Source organism: Sceloporus occidentalis, unplaced genomic scaffold, assembly GCF_023333645.1.
Source record: "Sceloporus occidentalis isolate IW3139 unplaced genomic scaffold, rSceOcc1.0.p SCAF_13, whole genome shotgun sequence".
Taxonomy (NCBI): domain Eukaryota; kingdom Metazoa; phylum Chordata; class Lepidosauria; order Squamata; family Phrynosomatidae; genus Sceloporus; species Sceloporus occidentalis.
Window position 1 is genome coordinate 6,411,467 of NW_028316993.1, and position 24,390 is coordinate 6,435,856.

At 48.2% G+C, this 24,390-nt stretch overlaps 1 protein-coding gene across 1 annotated transcript in view; it reads right to left on the minus strand.

Annotated features, from left to right (window-relative positions):
• The window catches only part of LOC149304729 (ETS domain-containing transcription factor ERF-like), a 72,305-nt gene extending 54,368 nt beyond the window's left edge, over positions 1–17,937 (minus strand). The window contains exon 1 of the mRNA XM_089479107.1: positions 17,864–17,937. The gene's annotated coding sequence lies outside the window, so the exon portion shown is untranslated. The remainder of the gene's footprint in view (positions 1–17,863) is intronic.
• Between the last annotated feature and the right edge of the window lie 6,453 nt (positions 17,938–24,390).

Genomic DNA, 24,390 nt, shown 5'->3' on the forward strand with positions numbered 1-24,390 from the left:
ACAGGACTATTCCAAGTAAGGCCCGGCACTATTGCTTCCCTTGATCTAGACACATTATTGATGCAGCTTAGAAGCGCATTGGCCTCTTTAACTGCCGCATCACACTTGACTCATGTTCAACTTGTGGTCTACTAGGACTCCTAGATCCCTTCCACAGGGATAAAGTCTCCTTAAGCCAGGTGTCCCCCATCCTATAGCTATTCATTTTATTGTATTTTTCCACCTAAGTGCATTTCTCCATGTTGACATTCATTTTGTTAGTTTTGGTCCAGCTTTCTAATCTATTGAGGTCATTTTGAATCCTGATCCTCTCCTCTGGGGTATTAGCTACTCCTCCTCCTCATTTGGTGTCATCTGCAAATTTGATGAGCAAGCCCTCTATTCCTTTACCCAAGGCATTAATAAAGAAGTTGAATAATCTTGAACCCAGGGCCAAACCCTGTGACACCCCACTGGTCACTTCTCTCCAGGACGGAGCCATTGCTGAACACCCTTTGGATTTGGCTGGTCAACCAATGACAAATCCATTTAATAGTTGCATTGCCAAGCCCACATTTTACTTGCTTGTCCATATCCCACAGTAGAACGGATCTTGAGGTCAAGCAGTTCTCCCTGGTATTTGGGAGGAACCTCTTTCCTTGCAATCTGAATCCATTGGTTCATGTTTTAGTCTCTGATGCAGCTGAAGCTGGAAAGAGAGCATATATATATATATATATATATATATATATATATATATATGAGACAAGTGTGTGGCTGTGCATGCTAAAGGACTATGTGAAAATGTCTTGTTGGGAGAGAAGTGTGTTTGTGGATTGACCAACATTGTGGGAAGCCACACACAGTTGGATTACAACTCCCAACATGCTTCTTCTATGTTGGCTAGGGGTTGATGGGTGTTGCAGGCCTGAAACATCTGGCCAGAGGCCACAGGTGTACATAAGAAATATAAGGAGGCTGTGTCCAAGTGTGTGGAACGGGTTGAGGGTCTCCAGAAAGACGACTCTGAGTTGTCTCTGGAAAACAATTTGTTGTTGTGTGTCTTCGAGTCATTTTTTACTTATGGCGACCCTAAGATGAAGCTGTCTTGGGGTTTTCTTGGCAAGATTTGTTCAGAGCGGGTTTGCAACCATTGCCTTCCCTTGAGGCTGAGAGAGTGTGACTGCCTAAGGTCACCTAGTGAGTTTCTGTGCTCAAGTGGGGATTCGAACCCCAGTCTTTGAACCAGAGTCGTACCTCGACACTGAAGCCATGGCACCATGCTGGCTCTCAAGGACTTTGGAGTGTGCAAGGCAGGTGTGTGTTTGTACAAAATGGCCACTGGGAAGAAGGGCAGTGTGAGCAGTGTGAGCATAAAGTGTGCAAGCAGGCCTGTGTGGCCACGGAGGTGTGCAAGCAGGCCTGTGAAAGGAGGTTGGTGTGAAGGCACATGTGTGTGAGAAAGTCAGTTGTGTCTTTCTGAGTGTATCAGGGGGAGGGCAACACAATTTTGAAGAGAAACGCAGCATTTGAGAGTGCAAGGAAAGTGCACAAGTGTCTCGGTTGTACATTTGAAAGCTCTGTATGTGTGTGCGCGTGCGCGCAAGGAGTGTGTCCCTCACTGCCATGCAAAGAGGGGAGCCATTGCGGTTGTGCATGTGTCTCCGCTGGCAATGGAGAGGTGCCAGTGTCCCTGTGTCCTTTCACACTTGCTTGCACACTTTACACTCACACTGCTCAGACCGCCCTTCTTCCCAGCGGCCATTTCTGTAAAAACACACTCACCTGTCTTGCACACGCCAAAGTTTTTGAGAGCCAGCATGGTGTCACGGTTCGAGCTGTTTACACAACCCGGTGTTGTTGTTGTTGCGCATACACACAGAGACTGTTTACACAACCTGTTGTGTTCCCCGCTGCTTTCCCTCGCCCAGAGACAGATGGCCATCACAGCAAATGAAACAGGCGCATCACACAGACACACAAATAACAACTGGGCTGAAATGGTAAGAATGGCTGGGTGGGAAGACAGAGAAATCTCTCTCGCAAACACACAGAGAGACTCACAACCTTTGGTTGGCAGGGGTTGGCGGAATGTGTGTGTTGCTGTTGTGTTTGAGTTTGGTGGCTGGAGTGCGGGGAGGACAAGGTCTCTCTGTCTGCGTTTGGGGAAAGGTCTTCCATTCTGCAGGCGACCCATTTTGGGGGGCGGGGGTCTCCATCTGGAAGGTCTCCATGTGCCCCCCGTTTCCCCCTCTTTTTCCTTTCCAAGCGGGGCGACTGCGGAGGGCGGGCGGATGGGGGCCGGAGTCGGTGTGTCTGTGTGTTTTTGTATCTGTCTGGTCTCCTGGAATTATGAAAAATACCCACCATCGACATTGGACTTCAACTTCGATTAAGGCAGATAGGACATGACAGGCTCCGATCAATAGCAGGCCCGTCCTATAAAGTGTCAAGTAATGAATCAATTTCGACTAAATTTTCCATTTTTCAGGGGCCGTTCCGAGAGAGAAGAATATCCTCTTTTGTAAAGATATTATTATCGATTTCGGCGGCAATTTGACATCAGGGGTAGTTAATTCCACTCAGAATAAAATTGAAAACACTTGAGAGCGAAAGAGAGAGAGAGAGAGAGAGACAAAGGAAGAGAAGGGGAGAGGGAAGAAGGGGGGATAACCATGAGGAGAAAAGCTGGAAGGAGGGAAGGAGGGAGGGAGGAAGAGATGGACAGAGGGATGAAGTGGTGAGAGAGGAAAGAAAGAAAGAAAGAAAGAAAGAAAGAAAGAAAGAAAGAAAGAAAGAAAGAATTGGATGGATGGATGGATGGATGGATGGATGGATGGATGGATGGACAAACCAACAAACTGGGAGGTGATCTGGGATAAAGATAAATAAAGGAAAGGAAGGAGAAAGAAAGAGACAAAGGTGTATTTGGGAATACATAGAAGAGTAATGGATGAATACAGTGATGGCATAGCTTAGAACAGGAAGGAAGGAGCAAAGAAGGAAGAAAGGTAATTGTTTATTTGGGAATACTTTGAAGGGCTGGATGAACAAAATGATGGCATGGTTAGGAAAAGGAAGGAAGGAAGGAAGGAAGGAAGGAAGGAAGGAAGGAAGAGGGGGAAGTAAAGGGAGAAATGAAAGTGACTGATGGCACGGTGGTGAGGGAGCATGAGAACATTGGCAGGCCAATGAGAAAGAGCTGGGCAGAGGTGAGGCAACCAGCAGGTAAGGACTCAGGTGAGCATGGTGCTTTGGTGCCATTGATGAGAAGCCATTCCTCTCTGCGAGAGACTTTTGCCCAAACACCTGGCAACTGCACTGAGCGTCCATCTCTCTCTCCTGGGCCTGAGAACAGAGCTTTGAGGAAACAGTCCAGGGGCTACTTCTCCCTTTCTAGGGCCAGCCTAAGACATTCTGCTGCCTGAACTTTGACAAACACACCCTTTTGCATATACAGGCCAGAATCCTGGGGTGTCTTCTTGTGGCTGTTCTTTGCTTTCAGGTCGACTCCATTTCCTGGTGAAATTTCTTCAGAGAAGGTTTGCCACCATTGCCGTCCTTTTAGGCTGAGAGAGTGTGATGTGCCCAAGGTCACCCAATGGGTTTATGTGGCAGAGAAGGGGTTCACAGCCTGGTCCCCCAGCGTCCCAACCCAACGCACAAGCCATACACACTGCCCTGGCCACGATAAAGAAAGGTTTGTTGAGAAGGGGTTTGCCATAGCCTTCCTCTGAGACTGAGAGAGTGTGATGTGGCCAAGGTCACCCAGGTGGTTTCCAGAGGCGCATGGATCTCCCAAGGTCCTGGTCCAGCACTCCAACCACTACACCACACTGGTGCATTGGTGTCTTAGAAATTCCCCTACGGAAGCGGCTGGACATTTTTGCCCAATGCAAAATGGCTTTATTGGCTCCAAGGTCACAGAAGCAGAGCTGCGCATGTGGTGCCAGGCTGCACACATATGTGCATTGATTGCAAACTCCCAATGTTCAGTGCAAATGTGCATGAATGACTACCATGGATGTACACACAGTTGCATTTGGCTACACATTTGGTTGTACATTTGGTGCCTTGATTCAGTTGCACAATGCTACACAACCCTGATGTAGCAACGTGGCCATAAACTAGCTGGAATGCCAGGTGAATTTTCCTTTAGTTCTTTCCTTCAGTCCATAACCTTGAACCAAAAACAAGCCAAATGGACTCATATGTAATGCACAGTGCATGTATTTGCACATGGGTTTCCATGCATGGCATGCACCTGTATGCAATCCATAATTATGCATGAATGCACAATTCTAGGCTTTTGCAACCTTGAATTGAATACAGAAGTTCCTATATCAGACCAAATAACAACAACAACAACAACAATAATGCTCATGAGGCACCAAGTTGACTCTGTATGGAGAATATAGAGACTTGATGGGAAAGAGGATGGTTGACTGGTCAGTGTTCATGTGTGTTTGTTTCTGAAAGACTGAATAAGAACAAGATTCATAGAGTATTTGCCTTGGTATATTTACTCTATTTTACTCCAGGGTAGTAATGGTGCTGGATTTGTTGTGGCCCATGAGTTGTAAAGACGTCCAAGTCAACAGCATTTATCACGATGCGCTTCTGTCTGTTAAAGCAGTCTGTGCATTGAATAAGATAGATAGACAAAACAGACAGGCATAAAAGCACTAAGTGTGTGCATAATAGTTTATATTTTACAGGAGCGGTTTCTATGGACCTAACAGAAGCTAGAACAACAAGCTTGTATATGGGATGTACACAGCATTGTGGAAATGAGACATAAATCCCACCAAAACATGCATGCATGGACACAGGGAAGTCTGCATGGAGAAGTACAAGAAAATGGGTGCGGAATGGGTGACTGGTGTCCAAATGTGTCTTGTGGAAAGGGTTTGGTGCGCCTCTCCAACCTTGAGCGACAAGGAACTGGGTGTGTGCCAAGGGAAAGGTGAGTCTGGAAAAGTGCCTTAGGGGTGCACCGCGTGCAAGCCAAGTCTGTTAGTATTGATTATTCCATTGGGGTGAGTGCGCATTGATAGGAGGGGAGTCTCTGTGCCGCCGGTGTCCAGAGGGATCATCGTTGCCGCAAGGAGCCTCTCTGGGTCTGAGGACTAGTTACAGCTAGCCAGGCGTGCAAGATGAAGCCCAGCCATTTATCACAGGGACAGGGCAGGCGGCGGCGCAACCTTTCCGCAGCCACAGAGTGGGAGGAAGGCTATTTAACCCCAGAGGGTGGGGGGGGTGCGCGAGGATGCACCTCGTCATTCTTTGCTTCTTCTTTTAAAGACAATATTAACAGAAGGGGTATAAATAGCAAGGTCCCAGTGGAACGCAGGGACAGAAACACTGCCAGCAGATGGATTGTGGCCTTGGCGCAAACACCCGACTTCTTGGCCCACTCTCCTTCCTTGAAATAACGCAACAGACAGACAGGAGCCAGTGTGGCCCGGTTGAGCATTGGACTACAACTTTGGAGACCAGGGTTCAAATCCCCACTTTGGCCATGGAAACCCACTGTGTGACTTTGGGCCGCAAGTGGCATACTCTCAGCCCTAGAACACTCTTTGGGTTCACCTTGGGCTCGCCATAAGTGGGAAGTGACTTGAAGGCCTACAACAATTACAACAAGGAGACAGGTAGACTGACTGACTGGCTGACTATCATGGTGACAATTCACTTCCAGGGGACTAGATAGACAGATGGCTAGACTGATGGACCTTATTGTCCAAGGGACTTCAGGTTAAGGTAGGTCAGTAATGCTTTCATACAATCCAGGAATCCTAGAGTCGGAAGGGGCACCAGAGGTCCTCTATTCAGCCTCAGAGGAAGGCAATGGCAAATTGCCATTGAACAAACCTTGCCAAGAAAAACCCATGAAAGAGTCCCCTTAGGGTCACCATAAGTCGGAAAAGACTTGAAGGCACACAACAGCAACAAAAGGGGTCTGTCCACGTACTGGACCTATTTGGGGCATTTGGCACCCCTTCCCTGTATCTTCCTTCTCCCATCAGAAACCTGGTTTGCAAACCTTCAGGATGGGACCCAAGGGTCATATTTTAAACACTGGTTAGAGACTGGTTTGTAGGGTTGGTTTAGGGCTTTTTCTCTTTCTCTTCTTCTCCTTATTTATTTTGGGAATTCAACAATAACAAGCAGATTAATCCTGCCGCCCGACCCCCTCCCCAAATTAGCAGTGCAGTTATAACAACATGTCAGATGTAGTCACACACATCTATTATCAAATCAACTATAAATAACCTCGCTGGCTGGCTAGCTGTCTATCTATCCATCTATCTATCTGTCCATACATCCATCTACTTGTAATGTCTATTATGAGTTGCTCTATCTCTATACTATATTAGTATCTGCTACACGGGGAAAAAATCCAATTGATTAGTTGGAGGTCCATTTTCAACCGTCGTAAGGTTGGTTTGTATGGGAATGGCACACTCTGAGCGGTGCGCTTGCAGCACCAAGGGGGAAAACAAGGCAGTAAATGCTCTGTTAAAAAATAACCCAAATGCTTTTGGGGGGAAATCAAGCAGAGCTGAGATCCGAGTTCCACATTCATCAAATTATCACACACACACACAAACACACACACCATCTTTGTGCTAATTAGTGGGAAAGGTAAGGAGTCAGGCAGGACATTGAATCCTTCCTCTTGGTCACAAGGGATTGCATTTTGCCAACACTTTTTGTCCAACTAGGCCATGGCTGCAGTCCTGTTGGTCACAGAGATGCCCTTAAGCCAAGGTTACCTTTCTCTGTGTGTGTTGTTGTGGTGGTTGTTTTGGATGGGGCACGAGGGGTTACTCACCAGCCCTTTGCTTCTGTCCTGCCCAAACTGATATGGAGGACTAGCCATTTTTGTCCCTAACTTGCCAGGGACAGGCACCATCCTTGGGTCCATTGGCTCCAACTCTTCCTTCCTTCCCTAAAACTCTCCCTCAACCAGCAACTGATGGCTTGCAGACTAGCACTGGTCCAATGGCCACCACTTTGAGTAGTAGCCCAGGGCTAAAGCTGTTGTTCTCTGCTTCAGGCCCTCCATATGTTTTGGGGCTTCCACTCCCAGAGGCCAGTGCCAGCATGGTCAGGAAGCACTGGAGTTGAATGCCAAAATATCTGGGAAACCAAATGTTGAGAAGGACTGGCCAAGATCAGGGATGAGGATTTCCTTCCTGCAAATGGCAGACAGTCCTTTGGGGCCAGGAGCTACAGGTTGATAGTGGCTAAACTAGGATTACTACTACCTTCCACCTTTCCCTTTCTCCTTCTCTCCTTCCCTTTCTCTCTACTTCCTTCTGTCCTTCCTTGTACAGTGGGCTACTAAGGAAGAGAGACAGGTTGCCTTTGCCACAGCTTTGAAATGAACTTTGGCAGAAAAACGCTGAAATTAGAGCTTCACGTGGCAATGCTGTTGGCTTCCATATTAGCGGAGCAGGATCATCTGAACATAAAGACATTGTCCAAAGTGCTAGTCTATTTCTTTTCTCAATGGTTTTCAGACCTTCTGTCCACTTTCATGGTATCTATTGCAATCTGAAGAAGGGGATGATGATGATGATGGGAAAAGAAGACCTTCTTTGCTAGTTAAACTCTGCTCATTTAAACTCATTTAAACTCTGGATTACAGCTGGAAACAGACTATGGGGGAAACCTATGGAAATAGACTCTCATGTGTTTCCAGGTGCATCAAGATGTGTTGCCCTTTTCCTAAATGTTTAATACTGCCTCTCTTTAACATACATCCAACTAAAAATGTGTCCCTTTCTCACAAACTAGCCACACAGGTTAAGGAGTCACACCAACACAGTCCAACCCTTTCAAGAAACACAGGAGGATGGCAAAGATGGCCTTATTTTCCCTTCTTCAGATTGCAATAGATACCATGAAAGTGGAGAGAAGGGCTTTTGAAGATCATGGGACACATTCTCCAGCCCCAAGGGATCCATCAGGCTTTGAACCTCTGCTAAGTAGGGTCTGGTCGGGGTCAGCGCTTGGGTGAAGGACCCTCCAAGCTGCTAAATGTTGACTTGGAATAATGCTTGCACTGGGAACAACAAGGAGAGATTTTAAAATGTTATCTCAGCTCACAGTTCACTGCTACTGAGACAAGTTGCGTTGCGCAAGGGAGATCCTTGCAGATTGTGGGAAAGTTCATGGAACCAAGAACAGGGCCTAGAACCATACAATCCTAAAGTTGGAGGAGACCACAAGTGCAATCCAGTACGACCAGCTTCGGCCATGCAAAAATACACCATCCAAGCATCCCCGACAAATAGCCATACTGCAGAAATAACCCAGTTTGAGACCACTTTAACTGCCCTGGCTCAATGCTAAGGAATCCTGAGAGCAGCTTCAGGAGAAGTGGCTGCAAAGCCAAGCTTGGACTCACTGGCCCTGTGGCAATGATGCCCTTCTGATCTACCATTCAATTGTGCCCACAGCTTTCCATGCCATGGCACCCCTAACCCTTTGCATAAGACACAGATGTTTCTGAGAAAGAAGTGCAAAGGTACTGGGAAAGGATGGGCCACCCTTTGCAGGAAGGGAAGAAGGGAAGGAAGGAAGGAAGGCTTGTACGGGAAAGATTTCTTCCATTTTTGTCAAACCCCCCCCCCTGCTCCACCCCACAAGCTCCATCAGCAATCTGAGGTGGTTTGGGTCGTCCCCAGAGGTGAGAGGGGGGCTGGAAGCAAGGGCCCCCAACCCCATTGCCTCCTCGCCGTTTGCGCTGGAAGGGTCAGGGGACTTTGCAATATCTCAGGCTGCAATCACCACGCTATTTGCCTGTCACTGCGGCCATCAAGCTCAGCTATCAGCGCAGCAATTGCCTTTCTCTGCCTCTATGTTTCCATATTGCTCTATTTCTCCCTCTCCAACCCTCCCCACATGTGTGCATCACCTTTCTTTTCACAAATCCCCCCACCCCCAAATCCCTCTTTTCTCTCCTGCTGTCTCCTGTGTGTCATAATTCCAGCCACTGTCCCCTTCTCCATTGCCTTTCTCTCTCTATCTGCTGTGGACAATTCTATCCCATTTGCCTTTGCATGCACCCACACCTTCCTTTCAAATGCGCATGATGCTCCTAAGGTCTGGAGGCTAAAAAATGTGAGTCCTGGGCAGATAAACTGGCTCAGGGATCAGCATGAAAAGTCACATCTGGGCACACAAAACACACACGCACACATTCGCTGGAATTCACTTACAGACCCGTAAGTCGTTCTATGCATGGAGGGCCAAAGAAGTCATGCTATGCATGGAGGGCCTTTGCACAGTGGACACATTCTGCCCATAGCAGCAGAAGTGGAATTGCACAGATGGCATGTTCATCTGTGCCTTGTCTTTGCAAGTGGTTCATTGCGGTTGCACCTCCTATACTTTTCACTGTGGTTGTTGTTGTTGTTGTTGTTGTTAACTGCCCTTGCTTCGATCTCAACCCATGGAGACCCTGTGGATGAGACATCTCCAAAAACCCCTGTCCTCCAAACTCATACTTATGCCCTCCTTAACAGAGTCCGTCCATCTATCGTGCAGCCTTCCTCTCTTTCTAATGAGTTTTTTTCCAATGAGTCCTCCCTTCATGATGTGCCCAAAGTAGGACAGCCTCAGATTTATGGGGTTTTGTGTCTTTTTCAGGCTGTGTTCTTGAAGAATTTATTCCTGACATTTCGCCTGCATCTGTGGCTGGCATCTTCAGAGAATGGTGGCATGGAGGTATGTGGGGAATACACACACACACACACACACACACACACCATGTGACCCTTCATTGAGAGGAAGCGATTTACATGTTAATCTGTGTGTTGGTCTCTTGGTGAATAGCAATGCTTTAGTTTGGCCATCTTGGCTTCCTCTAGAGAGATTTCTAGCTTAATCTGCTCTAGGACCCATTTGTCTGTCCTTTTGGCTCCTGTCCATGGGATCCTCAGCCCTCTTCTCCAGCCCCATATAATCTCCAATGAGTTGATTTCCTTCCTATCTTCTTTCTTGACTGTCCAGCTCTTGCATCCATCCATGGAAACCGGGAAGACAATGGCTTGTATGACTCTAACTTTTGTCCTCAGTTGTATATCTTTTCATTTTAGGACATTTCCTCGTTCTTTCATAGCTGTTCTCCCATTCTTAATCTTCTTCTGGTTTCCTGGCTGCAGTCCCCATTTCTATCAATGTTTGATCCCAGCTATGAGAACTCTTTTACTACTTCTACTTTGTCTAGGTTGAATTCGTCATGGTCCTCAGTGTGGTTGTGCATCCTATAATTCTCATTGTTGTTGTGAGCATTGGACTATGAATCTGGAGACCAGGGTTTGGATCCCTGCACATCCATGGAAATCCTCTGGGACACTAAACCCAAAGACCCCGATTCCATACTGGTTTTGTATTTCTGCTTTTGGGACTCCTCCAGAGTTCCACGCTACTTTTGTCTGGATTTCTATGCTGCCCCCTGGTGGGGAGAGCAGCAAGTGTGTGTTTTTCTGGGTTGGTTTGCAGGAACTACAGTGGCCCCTCCACATTTGCGGGGGTCAGGGGCCAAGAAAGGGGGGAACCTCCAAATGAAAAACACTATTTTTTTAACCAGAGAGAGTTCTTCTCTAGGAATCTCTAGGCCTCCTGTGCAGAAGTTGACCATAGAGTCACACTGGAGGACCTACAAATGCCTAGAGAAGCGTTTTTGCTATGAATTTCTAGGTCCTCCAGCATGACTCTATGGTCAACTTCCTGCAGAGTCATTCTAGAAAACCTAGATTCCTAGATAGAACATGTTAATAAAATCCGTGGAAAAATAAATAAATAAAAATAAAAAATAATCAAATCTGCAAAAGGCAAAGCTGTAGCCACAGATCCTGCGGTCAGTTCAGGATTTGCCCTGAACCCACCAGATCTCACATCCTAAAACCAGATAGTCCAGCCCTGGACAATGTTTTCATGTAAGGAAGATATGCTTGGAGAATACGTTTCCATGCTGGGAATTATGACCCAGTGATAAATAAGATACCTTTGGTCCATGCAACCAGGACATCTATGGCCTAGCGCATGATCCGAATTCAGATCCCAAGAAGGTAACTTCTTCGGGGGGGGGGGGGATTGAATACCAACATCACTCCCTCTCCATAGAAATGTCTATGTCTGCATGTATTGCATTTTTACCACACTAAAGAGAGCACAACGGCACCCATCCACCCTTCCACTGTTTTATCCTCATAACACCCCTGTGAGGTTGCATGCACAGCATGTGGTGTTAAATACCCCCAAAATAAAACAGGCTGGCATCATATTAGTGCAAAACATTCATTGCCTTAGTTTTTGAACCAGAGCAGGCTAAAATCAAAGAGCAGGATTTGCAAAGTGGTAGTAAGTAAATAACATTAATAAAATTAATGATAGTGAATAAAATACATAGAAGTATTACATGTCATATTGTATTATATATAAAGTATGTTATATGTATAAAAAGCCAGTGTGACGCAGCGGTTGAGCACTGAATGATGACCCAGGAGACCGGGGTTCGAATCCCAGCTCACCCACTGGGTGCCCTTGGTGGTCAAGTCACACTCTCTCAGCCTCAGAGGAAGGCAATGGCAAACCCTCTCTGGACAAATCTTGCCAAGAAAACCCCGTGATAGGTTTGTTTTAGGGTCGCCATAAGTCAGAAACAACTCAAAGGCTCATGACAACAACAACACTGTAACAGGTATGCCATATGTGCATTGTATTATTTATAAAAATCATATTTGGTTTGTTGCAGAGCTTGGAATTCTATACCAATCTCAGACAACGGCCAAACTCCCCTCCCCACAAATCCACTATTCGCCTGTTGTATCCCTCCACAGACACAGCCATTTGCTGACCGGTGGGTAGTGGAAGATGGGGGGACTGGGTAGAAGTGTCCGGCTGTGTCCCTGTCACTGGACACACAAAACTGGCATTGTCTCCTGGTATCTCCAAAGGCTCCCCAACAGCTCCTTGCAGAGGCCTTTCACCTGGGAAGTAACTGGACCCTTCGCCACCATCCTACTCCCTACCGGTCAGTCCATGGCTACTTTGGTCTGGCCCAGCTACCAAAAGGTGAATTGCGGTGAAGGAATTTAATCCTTGCATGAAGACAGTAGAGAATTGGGATTGGGAGGAGAGGCATGACACAGTTCTGCCCAGTGGGGCTTTTTTCAACGTCTCCCTGATCTTGGCCATGTTTTTCCAAAATAGAAGACTGCTTCTGACAACTTTGGGGATTGGTTTAATTCTTCTTGGCAATGTTCAGAAGGATGGCCACCATCACCCGCCTTTGAGGGATGCAGTATTCACCCAAAGTCCCCAAAAGGCTCTTGCTCCATGCCAATGCTGGCCTGGCACACCTGGCCTGCTCTCCAGCCCAGTGCCCATGCCAAGGGAATGCCCATGTGCTGCTGCCCACCTCTCCCTTGGGTTTTGGGGGAAGGCACCGGGCTGGAGGGTGGCGTGGGGGACATCTGCTCCCGTCCGTCCGGTGCGTGCCGTTTAACAAAGGAGCCGGCCGATCGATGCTGACTCCTCGCCTAAATGTGGCAGGGCCTGGCCGGCTCCGGTGTCGTTGTGCGTTGCCCTCCGGCAGACAGCTTGAGTGATGGTACACATTAAACAGTTAATCCGCCTGATTGAATGTTTGCTTCCTCCAAATTGAAACATTAAACAACAACGGAGGGAGAAGAGGCGGCGACAAATCAGTCATGAAAGATTCATTTTCTCCCGAATAATGTATCTCATGAGCTCGGAATATACAAATAGGCTGGAGCAATCGCCGGAAACTCCACCTCCCCCGGCCCAAAATAATGACATGAAGCCAAGGAAGAGACTTGCCAAGTTGGCGACAGGCCACCCAGACTCCTCTGCAAAGCCAGCTTGGACCCCTCAATGCCACCCAGGGAAGAGGGAGATGACCCCCGGGAACTGGACCCCTCCGACATCCAAGACCCTGTTTTGCATGTCCTTCAAGGAGTTGTTCCTTGTGTGTCTTCCTTCAAGCCAGCTGTCAACTTATGGCACCATCGTGAATTTTCTAGGAATCCTCAGAGGTGGTTTTGCCACTCCCTTCCTCTGAGCCTACAATACTTGGTCTTCATTGGCAGTCTCCCATCCAAGTACCATTCAGGGCCAACCCTGCTTAGCTTCCAAGATCAGATGGGATGTGGCGGTGCCAACTATGGGATTTGGGGCCCTTAAGGAACTGGGTACAACTCCCTTTAATGAAACTAAGAAGAAACAGAAGCTCAGAAGCCGACCTGAAGGCAAGCAGAGGAAGACAGAGACCGCATCTGCATTGCAAAAATGACGCTGTTTGGCACTGCTTTAACTGCCTTGGCTGAATGCTATGCAATCCTGGGATTTGTAGTCTGTTGTGGCACCAGAGCTTTCTGATAGAAAAAGCTAAATATCTTACAAAACCACACATCCCATAATTGTGTAGCATTGAGCCATGGCAGTTGAAGCAATGTCAAACTGCATTAATTCTGCCGTGCAGATTGGGTCAGAGGTGGTTATGGCCCACTTGGTCTCTCTTCTCCAGTCCTCAGGGATTGAGAAGGAATCTTAGGGCTGGAAAAGTGGAGATGGAGACATTTCCTTCCTTTGTGAATAGAAATGGGATATCTTTTATAGAAATGGCTGACTTACTTTACACCTCTCTAGAAATCTTTAGGTCCTTCAGGAAAAGTCTGTGGTCAAGATCTTCCAGACGTTGACCGTGAAATTGCACTGGAGGACCTATGAATGCGCAGCGAAGGAATCTCTAAGTCCTCCAGCGTGGCTTTTGGCTGAGGTTGACCATAGAGTTACGCTGGAGGACCTAGAGATTCCTAGAGAGAACATATTAATCAAATCAGTGAATAATCAATGCAAAAGATGTCAAAGCCTCTGACTGCATATTGTGCATTTTGGTTGGCCCAGTAACGGTATCCCTGTTGGGTGGATTTGGGATGTTATTAGGCAAGCCCTAATGATGCTCTGTGTGTGTGTGTGTGAAGCTATTGTTGTTGTACTAGTTGTTGCAAACCCCAGCCAGGATTTGAGCGATGGGCCTGGCTTTTGTTTATCCTGAGTACCCTCATTAAATTTAGCATGACAATTTGCAAGCAGAGCTCCAGACAGCCAATTTACATGGAGGCTTAACAAGTTGTAGAAGGGGGGGGGGGGCTGCGATAGTGGGAGAGACTGATCATTCACTCTTGTGTGTGTGTGTGTATATACACATATGCACACACACACACAGACAAGAAATAGGTGTGGGGCTTCTTTGCAGCAAGGCTGACCTGTGGTTGCCACAGGTGGGACCCCAAAAGGTGCCAGCCCCCTCCTGAAGCAAGACACCTTTCCCAAACCACAGGGTGCCCTGCACCTGCCTAAGTCCCACATGATTTTGCACCTTTCCTTTGGCTGTTGTGCAATGAAAATGTGCAATTTGTGGTTGTCGACACAGAGTCTCCATTCCACAAACCTTTCCAGAGGCACTTTAGGGGGCCATGGAGGGCATTTTGGCCACTTTCGGAGTCTCTTCAGGGGTCAGAACAAGGTTTGCACAATTATTCACAAAGAGAAAATATTATTTGTAATAATAATAATAATAATAATAATAATAATAATAATTTTCTCTCAAGAGAGGGACTCAAGGTGGCAAAATGTCCGGGGGGGGGGGGTGAGAGGCTGCATCCACACTGCAGAGATAACCCAGTTTGACACCGCTTTAACTGCCCTGGCGGTTCCATGCTATGGGATTCTGGGCCTTGTTGTTTGTTGTGGCCCCAGAATGGAGCAATTAAAGGAGGGTCAAACTGGGTTATCTCTGCAGTGTGGATACAGCTTGGGGGGCATTTCCACCAAATTTTGCAAAGAATACAAAAAAAAAGGAAATGACTTTATGTCCTGGGAGGCCTTTTTTGGAAACAGGAAATGTCTTCTGCGCCTTTCCTGTTGTTATACAGCCCCCCCACTTAAAATGGTCCAGAAAGGCCCCAAACCAGGGGGCAAATGGCTCCATGGCCCCCAGAAGGCTTTGGGAGAGGGGTCATTTGGGGCCAAAGGTGATACTTATTTATTTGGGAAAGAGCAAGTGGGGCAGGGATGTGCCCCCCCCAGTTGCCAGTCCTGCCTTTTGGGGGGGGGGTCCATGGAGAAGAAGCAGGGGAGGCATCCCACCCCCAAGAACCCCTTCCTCTTCTTGTGGGTGGGGTTTTTCCTTTCCTGACATTGTGAGTTTTAAGATAATAATCTAATTGTTCCTTGTCCCTTTTTCTGAAGTAAATCAGTTCTCAACGCAATAAAATAAGGCCCATAAAAAGCCCTGCAGGCACACACTTCTATGTCTTTTTTAAGAACTGAGGAGGGGGTCCTTAGTTGTGACTGATGCCAAGCCAGAGCTGGGATTATGTGCAGAGCACACTCTGCATATGGGCAGAGGAGCTCTAGGAGAAGCAAAAAGGAAGGGAGCAAGGCCTGATCTCTGGGGCAAATGGGGCAGGAAGGAAAAGGGGGCTTTGCACATGCTCAGAGGGACACGCTCCAGGGCCATGGGGCCCCTTGCAGAGATGTGGGTCTGGGCTTCCAGGGCATGGGGGGGATGCCCAGGTATCCAGGAAATGGAAGAGAGAGGAAGGAAGGAAGGAAGGAAGGAAGGAAGGAAGGAAGGAAGGATGAGGATGAAGCAAGGAAAGGAAAAGGAAGAGGAAGGAAGGACGGAAGGAAGGAAGGAAGGAAGGAAGGAAGGAAGGAAGGAAAAATAAGAAAGAAAGAAGATGGAAGGAAGGAAAAAGAGGAAGAGAGGAAGGAAGGGAGAAAAAGAAAATAAGAAAAAAGGAAGGAAGGAGAAGGAAGGAAGGAAGGAAGGAAGGAAGGGGAAGAAGGAGAAGGAGGGAGAAATGGCAGGCAAATGAGAGAAAAGAAGAAAAAGAGGAAGAAGGAAGGAAAGATAAAGGAAAGAAAGAAGGAAAGACAAGTGAGAGGAAGCAAGGAGAGAAGGAAGGGAGAAGAAGACGAAGGAGAAGGAGGGAAAAAGAAGGAGAGGCGAAGGAGGAAGAAAGAAGGAGGCAAAGAGGGAGAGGTGAGTGGTCCAGGGCCATCCCTTTGGGTCCCCTGGCGAGGGTCCCCTTGGGTCTTGCGTGGGGTCCGTCCCCTGGAGCCCCCTCTCCCTCGGGGTCTGCTTCGGGGCGGAGGGGGGGTCTCCCGGCCGTTGGCTGGCGACGAGGGTCCAGGCAGCGAAGTGGAGCCGACTCGGGAGTTGATCAATATTCGATTTAGGTGCTAATTCGCCGCTTTTCTGCAGCTGTCAGCGGGTGATGTATGGGAGGAGGAGGAGGAGGAGGAGGAGGAAGAGGAGGAGGAGGAGGGGGTTTCGCGGGGGGGCTCTGCCGCCGCCTCTGAACAATGGAGACCCCCCTCCGCCCCCATCAGGGTCTCTATGGGGAGAGAGAGAGAGAGAGGCAGACGAGGGGGGCGCCCCTCCGTCTCCCCTCAAAGCCCCCAGCGCCAGCCTGACAACTTAATCCCCCTTTGCTTTGCCTTGGAGAGGAAAAGGCTGGGGTGGGGATTGGGGGGATCAAGAGGGGAGGGGGTCCCCCAGAAAGGAACAAGGGGGAGGAGGTTCAGGGTGGGGGGGCAGGATCCCCAAGTCTGAAGCCAGCCTTGCTGGGAAGGGGGCCTCAGCCATGGACCAGGGGCCCTAGAGTCCTTGGGGTTGGCCCAACTCATGGGGATGAGGCACCCCAAGAGCCTTTGGCCAAAGGACAGCCACATCCCAAACCCACAGGACAGCCATGCCTCCATTGCTGATAATGGCCTTCAGGTCCGGCTCAGCTCTTGGTGGATGAAACCTCCCCAAGAAGACCCCTGTCCATGCAACAAAGTACAACAACACCCCAAATCCACAAGACTGCCGTGCTTGTATTGCTGCTGTTGTTAACTGCAGTGACTCATGGCGGGCCTCTGGATGAGCCACCTCAGACCCTTTGGCCACAGCCATGCTGCCCAAGGTACCATCACACCCCTAATCCCCAAGACAGAGACACTTTTATTGAACCTCAGCACATGGAGACCCTGTGGATGAAACATCTCCAAGAGCCCCTGTCAATGTCTCTGGGTTGGCCATGATGGCCATGCAGCAAAGTACAACAACGCCCCAAATCCACAAGACTGCAATTGCTGCTGCTGTGAACTGCCTCCAAGTCAACCCTGACTCCTGGCGACCCTGCAATACACAAAACATTGGGGCTCCCTGTGTCGGCCATTGAACAAAGACAGACAAAAACCCACCAGTGATAAACCTGCATTGGCCAATGGCAATGTACAGTATAGGAGAAAGAAACCCATGGAGCTCCAAAAGCTTGCCGCAAGTATGTTGTGCCTTTTAGTATCACTGGTGGATTGTTAGGGCAACCCACGGAGGAGACCCCTCCAAGGCGCCCCTGAACCAGCTCTTGTAAATTCAGGCCACTGAGTCCGGCCGCCTGGACTGCGGTCCTCCTCCTCCTTTCCTTCCTTGCTGCCCTTCACCAAAATGGCTGCCGCACCTTTGGTTCCAGCTTGGCCCCTCCTTTTCCAAAAGACAAGCCCAGTAAAGGGATGCCTTGGCCAAATCCCCCCCAAAAGAGTGACTGAAACCCCAAAGGAGGGACGATGGGGCAGAAGGAGAAGACTCCCTTTCCTAACCCTCTCTGGTCCCTTCATGGGAGGAACATGGAGGAGGAAGTGGCCCCTGGTTTTGGAGGGAAGCTCTCCATTCGCACCTCTGAGGTAACTGAGGTCTCCTTCAAAACTGGCAATGCACGCCAAATGCAGACCTCTGGGGCAAAGCTTAACCCACAAACATAGGATTAAGAATAGGATCAACACTCACCGCTTCAAATATGCCTCCTCTCTCTTTCGTTCACTGACCAAACCTCTTGCTGGGTTTGATGTTTGTGGTGTGGGGCCATTTGGTCAAGCAGAGGGGGGTCGCCCTCCTCCAGCCGCGCCAAGGTCCTCTCAGGCCCTCCGTCTCACAGGCCAGATCCCTTGCCGGGGTTGGCGTCTGTGGTGTGGGGCCATTTGGTCAAGGACAGGAGCATATCCCTCCTCTGGTCATGCCAAGGTCCTGTCCATCTCACGGCCCAGGCCCCTTGTTGGTGTCTGTGGTGTGGGGCCATTTGGTCAAGGAGAGGGGATCTCCCTACTCCGGCCACAGCAAGGTCCTCCTAGGTCCTCCATCTCATGGGCCAGATCCCTTGCCAGGGTTGGTGTTTGTGGTGTGGGGTCATTTGGTCAAGGACAGGGGGCTCTCCCTCTGTTCTCCAGCCGCGCTCTCCGGCCGGACACGGCTGGGCTGCCTTCTTCCTCTTTAATTCTGGGCCTAGTTGCCTCAGTCAGAGCAGACCCCTTGCCTGGCTTTGCTTCAGCAGAAAAGGTTGGGAAGTCAAAGGGACAGAGCAAAGCCTAAAGAAAACATAGCTGTTTTTATAGGGAGGAAAGAGAGAAGAGACCACGAAAATGAGAAGAATAGAATAAACATTAGAAAAGTCTTTAAAGACAAAGTCAAGGAAGGAGGAGAAAAGGGGAGACAGGGCCTTCTCAGGGCTGAGGCACCATTGTCTTTGGGTCATTTCTTCTCATGATGTCTCTCTCCAAAGGGCCTCTTTGGCCATCTTGGCTTCCAGGGAGAGTCCAGGCTTGACCTGTTCAAGGACTCTTTTTGAGACCAGAGGTCGAATCCTTGTTGCTCTGCCACAGAAAGCAACCCCACTCTCTCATCCTTAGAGGAAGGTGCAACGGCAGGCCTCCTCTGAAGGTATTTGGCAAAGAAAACTACCTACATATGGTCTCTATATGGTTCCCATACATCAACTGAGTGCAGATGTTTGAACGTTGGGCTAGGATTGGGAGACAGACCAATGCGGTGGTTTGAATGCTGGGATGATGACTGCAGAGGAGATCAGGGTTCGAATGCCAGCTCAGCCATGGAAAGCCACTGGGAGACCTTGGGCAATAAGTCACACTCTCTCAGCCTCAGGGGAAGGCAATGGCAAACCGCCTCTGGACAATTTGGCACACAACAACCACAACTAGGGCTGCATCCACACTGGACAAATAGCCTGATTTGGCACCACTTTAAGTGCCCTGGCTCAAGGCTATGGAGTTCTGGGAGTTGGAGTTTGTTGTGGGCCCAGAGCGGAGCAACATACCACAACATACTCCAACTCCCAGAATTCCATAGCCTTGAGCCAGGAGACTTAAAAGTGGTGCCAAACCGGGTTATTTCTCCAGTGTGGATGCAGCCTTAGCTTAATACCTAAATGACCTCTCTGAGATGCTTTCTGAGTGGGGTGTGTGTATATATATATATGTATATATATATACACACACACACACACACACACACACACTCTAAATAAATAAAAATTAATACTGTTCTGGCTCTCATTAAACTATAGGCCTGGTAAATAATATCTATATCTATATCTAGATATAGATCTAGCTATATAAAGATTAATTTTGTAAATGGGCCTGCATGCAGATGTGTTGCTGGGTGCTCTTCCTCCAGAGGCTCACATCTGGATTCCCTTCCTGTGCCCTGGGCCCCATCATCTCCCTGCCATCCTGAGACAAAAGGGGTGAGATGTGGGCATTTTGGAAGAGAAAGGGGTCTGGATGGAGGAAGGCAGGCCCTATTGTGCCATTGATGGGGGGATTAGAGCCCAAAGGGGGGGAAGGCAATGGGAAGGAAAGCCTCTCCCCCCCAGATCCATCTCTCTCCCGCTTCCCCAAAATGAACAGACAGTTTCCAATCAGAGCCACTGAAGGGAAGCAGCTTTCAAGAACAAAAAGAGAAGAAAGGAGGGAGAGAGATTTACATAGTGGCATATAATCTTGCCTGTAATTTGTTTTAATTACTATTAAAATCTGCTCTAATCATACAAGTGGGGTTTCATTAGCCTTGCGGGAGGAACGCTAAGTGACTGTCGGCAGAGGCAATAAAATGGTTTCTCCGGGGCTGAAGCTGAGCCCCCAAACTTGTTTTGAGCGCCAGAAACCTCCGCAACCCCAAAGGAGCAAATCCGGCGGAGCAGGATGAAATGTGTACCTTTTGCATTTTAAAATCAAAATCAAAATGTAAGAGTGAGAGAACCACTTATGGCCTTGCGCCTTTCCTCCTTCCTCCTTATCCTCCTTTTCCTCTTCTCTTCTTCCCTTCTTCCTTCCTCTTCCTCCCCTTCTTGTCTTTTCTTCCTTCTTCCTCTTCCTCTTCCCAGAGGGTTCCCACAAACCCAAGCCTGCTTGACACCCTTTTTGTGTCAAGATGGGGGGGGGGGGGTGAGACTGGGTACATTGTGCAGAGGAAATCCAGATGCGAACCTCTGCCGAAAAATGCACAACAACAAAATGCACACACACACAACCAAATTATGAGAACTATAGAGAGGCCCTTTGCAATCCCATCTAGAGGAGTCTGGCCTTCTCCACCTTTTTGCATTCCTCTCTGGTTGCTGGAGCATCAAAGGATGACCTGTGTTTGCAAATGAGGCGCCAAGAGCGCATTAATCACCCCAGGAGGACCTCCTTTTGAAAGCAATGCCTCCAACCCACCTGTACTCTCCAAGGAGGAGAGTTCACACACCTCCTTTTGACCCTGAAGACCCTCATGAGTTTGACTCAAGCGATGAGGGACTGAAGGGCGAAGGCATGTGGGAACCAGGTCTCAACACTATGCCCACTTCAGATATAGGAATCCTATGGATCAGTGCAGAAGGTGGGAACCATGCAGCCCTCCAGATGTTGCAGGGCAGCAATTCCCATCACCTCAACCAATGACTATTAACATCTGCAAGTCTATACCTGTGGTCTATGGACTGATTTAGACCCCATTTTTCTACACATAAAAGGGCAATATAGTCAAAGAGTTTAATCCCCAGCTCTGTTAACCAGGAATCTAACTTCCCCTTAATTTCCTACTGGCATATAATCAGAAGACTTTACTAGAGCTTGGTAAAGTTACTCCTGTTGGACTACAACTCCCAGAATGCTTCAAAACGTTGGCATGGCCAAGTGTCATGCCAGCTGGAAGGATGCTGGGAGCTGTAGTCTGTGGCAATCGGGCGGCAAATCTGTTCCCAGTAACTTTTCTGGACTCTGTCTGCAGCATAGTAATACTCAGAATAAAACTTGTCTTGCCACTGAAAGTGTGGCAAGGGCAGGAACAAAAAGGAGCTTTTGATCTGTTTAGTGTGCGTCTACACAGGGGGCTTAACGCAGATTAACAAAACCACATTAAATTCACCCCTTCGATACAGGTTAATTAACCCACTTACCAACCTCGCATTCGCCGGGCCTGGATCAATCGAGCCGCGCAGTGCTTCCGCAGAGCCCCTTCCCTCTGTGCAATTTAACTACGGATTTGCTCACCGGGTGCAAAGCGGGAACGATTCCTCTCTCGTGTGTCGCTGGAGCAGAGGCACTTCTGGAAGGGCTCTTCATCTATGGGAATCCTTGGCCCTGCGTAAGTACCAAACGCATGTGCATTTTTGCATGAAATACTCATCCCTCAGTCCTTCATCAGCATGCATGGCTTTCCCCGCTTTCTGCCATAACCATAAGGGCTAGAAACTTAAGGAAGAAAGGAAAAATCTACATACCACAGGACCTGGCAGATCTGATAGGATTTTGGACCTTACTACATGTGCAAAGGAGAGCCAACGCAGTATAGTGGCTTGAGTGCTGGACTATGACTTTGGAGACCAGGGTTCGATTCCCAGCTCAGCTGAGTGACCCTGGTCAAGTCACATACTTGCAATGGCAAACCTCCTCTGAACAAATCTGGCCAAGAAATCCCTATAATAGGCTGGCTTCAGGGTCGCCATAAGTCATCATGCTCTATCTATCTAGTGTGAGAGAGTCCCTAGTTTGTGGGTATGAGTTAATGCAACTGATTCAGCATTTGCACATGCCTCGGAGTGCTGCAGTAACCATCATCTCCATGTTGCTCTTTCTCATGGCACCAGTTAGACTGCAGCTAAGATGTTTTGCTCTAAAGCAAAAGCGAAAGACATCAAGACCCATCCCAGCCACATCTCAACTTGGAACGCATGCCGGCAAAGTGGGAGAGGACCCCCTCCTCCCCATTTCATTTCCCCAACCTTTTCCTCCCCCCTCCCTCCCCCAACTCCATTCTTTTAATTAAGTATCTGTCTGTGTTAATTGATCATTTCTTCTATTAAATTCTCAGCTCCTCAAGTAACAGCTTTAATTGTGTCTAGGAAGGGAAGCCACTCTCCTGCTGATCTCTCTCTGGAAATCTGGGCTCTTGAACGCCTTCCAGAACCCAAAGTTGGTGGGCCAGGGTTACCCAAGGTGCACCTTGCCCTCATGTAAGTCTCATGAGTAAGAATGTAAGTCCTGTAGTATTTCACCATAGGAGTTTAACACAAGGAGGGAAGTGCCCAAATCCTGTGGATAAAAGGGGGTTAAACCTGGGAATATCTCATTGTTTTGGGATGTTTTCAGGTGACGTTCCCCCGACCTCACCATTCCCTCAGACTCAACCTGTGAATTAAAGGACATGTTTTGTCCCCTTTTGGCCATTTTTTTCCTTTTGGGGAAATCCTGAAAGTAAAAAAAGGCACATTTTGGCCACTTTAATAATGGGTTAAGTCCAGGATAATGGCGACATAGGGGGACGTCGTCTGAAAACAATCCCGTTTTGTGGGATATTCCCAGATTTAATCCTAGTTTATTAATGAGATTTCAGTGCTTAGCCTCCTGTGTGATAAACTCCATAGAATTGCAGAACCTTGGAGTTGGAAGGGACCCCAGGGATATTTAGTGCAACCTCTTCTGCCGTGCAGGAAATCCTAATGTTGAGGTGGAATCTCTTTTCCTGTTAATTTGAATCTACAGAATTGCGTTCTAGTCTCTGGAGCACCAGAACACGAGTTCGTTCCGTCTTCTCTATCAGAGCTATTCAAAGTGGTGGTCAGTGGACCTCTTCCAAGCAAAGAGCTATTAGCTGCTAGTCCGAGGCGAGTTTCCAGGGGACAAAGGAAGAGTTGCAGCCAATGTCCAGAAATAATGTGCCGGTTCTTGGCAAATTGCAGAGAAAGCCCCTGATGGTCTGCCGAATCAGATAGCTTAAGAATGGCACCCTTTGAAATATTTAAAAACAGCGATCATGTCCAAGGCAGATCCCCTCTGAACAAACCTTTCTGATGATAAGTTCATCTTAGAGTCGCCATAGGTCAGGAACAACCTGAAGTCACACAACGACAACAATAAAATGTCACCTCTCAGTCTTCCCTTTTCCAAGCCGATGCACCTTTGCTCCTTCCTCATAAGGGTTAGTGGTTTCCAGACCCTTGACCTCCTTGGTCACTCTTCTCTGGACACATTCCAGTTTGTTGATATGTATCTTGACCGGTGTTGCCCAGGACTGGACACAGTATTGCAGGTGAGGCCTGGCCAAAGCAGAATAGAGTGGTGCTATTACTTCCCTCGATCTGGACACTGTGTTCCTATTGATGAAGTGCACAATTGCCTCATGAAGATGAATAATGGCCACCGTTTTGCCCTGTTGCTGGAGAGAACGAATGCTCTTCTACAGTCTTCCCACCCCATTTGTACAATCCCAAAGAACGGCAGAGGAATTAATCTGCGCAGCAAAACACCTAGGGTTTGTTTTTTGTACACAGATAGGTTTTCTGTGTAGGAAACAGGCCTAAAGTACATGAAGCCCATTCTCAGCGCACAAAACAGGTGTGACTCCCGCTGCCCCTTCTCCATAGAATGATCTTCAGGAAGTTCAAATACCGAAATAAAGTGTCCAAAATTCTCGCTGGCCTTTTATTCTTCCCCAAATAGATTTCCATTTTTAAAAACCTCGGCACAATACATTATTTTCAGCAGGGATTATTCCTAAGTAAGTGTGCCTAAGGTCTTGCATCTATGATTTCTGAAACTGCATTTCTTATGCAGTTAGGATCAAGAAAGAGGGAAAGTCCTTAGCTGGGCAAATCCTGCATGGCTTCCAAAGCTTGGAAGAGTTCTGTTTTTTGGACCACAGCTCCCAGAATCCCCCAGACATTGGGATTCTGGGAGCTGTAGTCCAAAGGGGGAACTTTTCTAAGATCACACTGTTTTCATCCTTTGCTGATGTTCCACACAAGGCAATTTTGTGTTACCTCTGCCATGATGTACGGTTGTTGTGCCAAGTCCACTTAGCCAAGGAGAGAACCAGACGGAGCACCGCGGGACCTTCTCCTTCTGAGCAAACATGCGCAGGACTGCGCTGCTGGAAAAACCAATTGAAATTTGGGCATTGAGGCTCTTGCTTCCCAGTCCGTTCCCAGACCAGCTGCACTTCTGGCTGATCTGCTTACAAGACACACAACGAGGGCACAC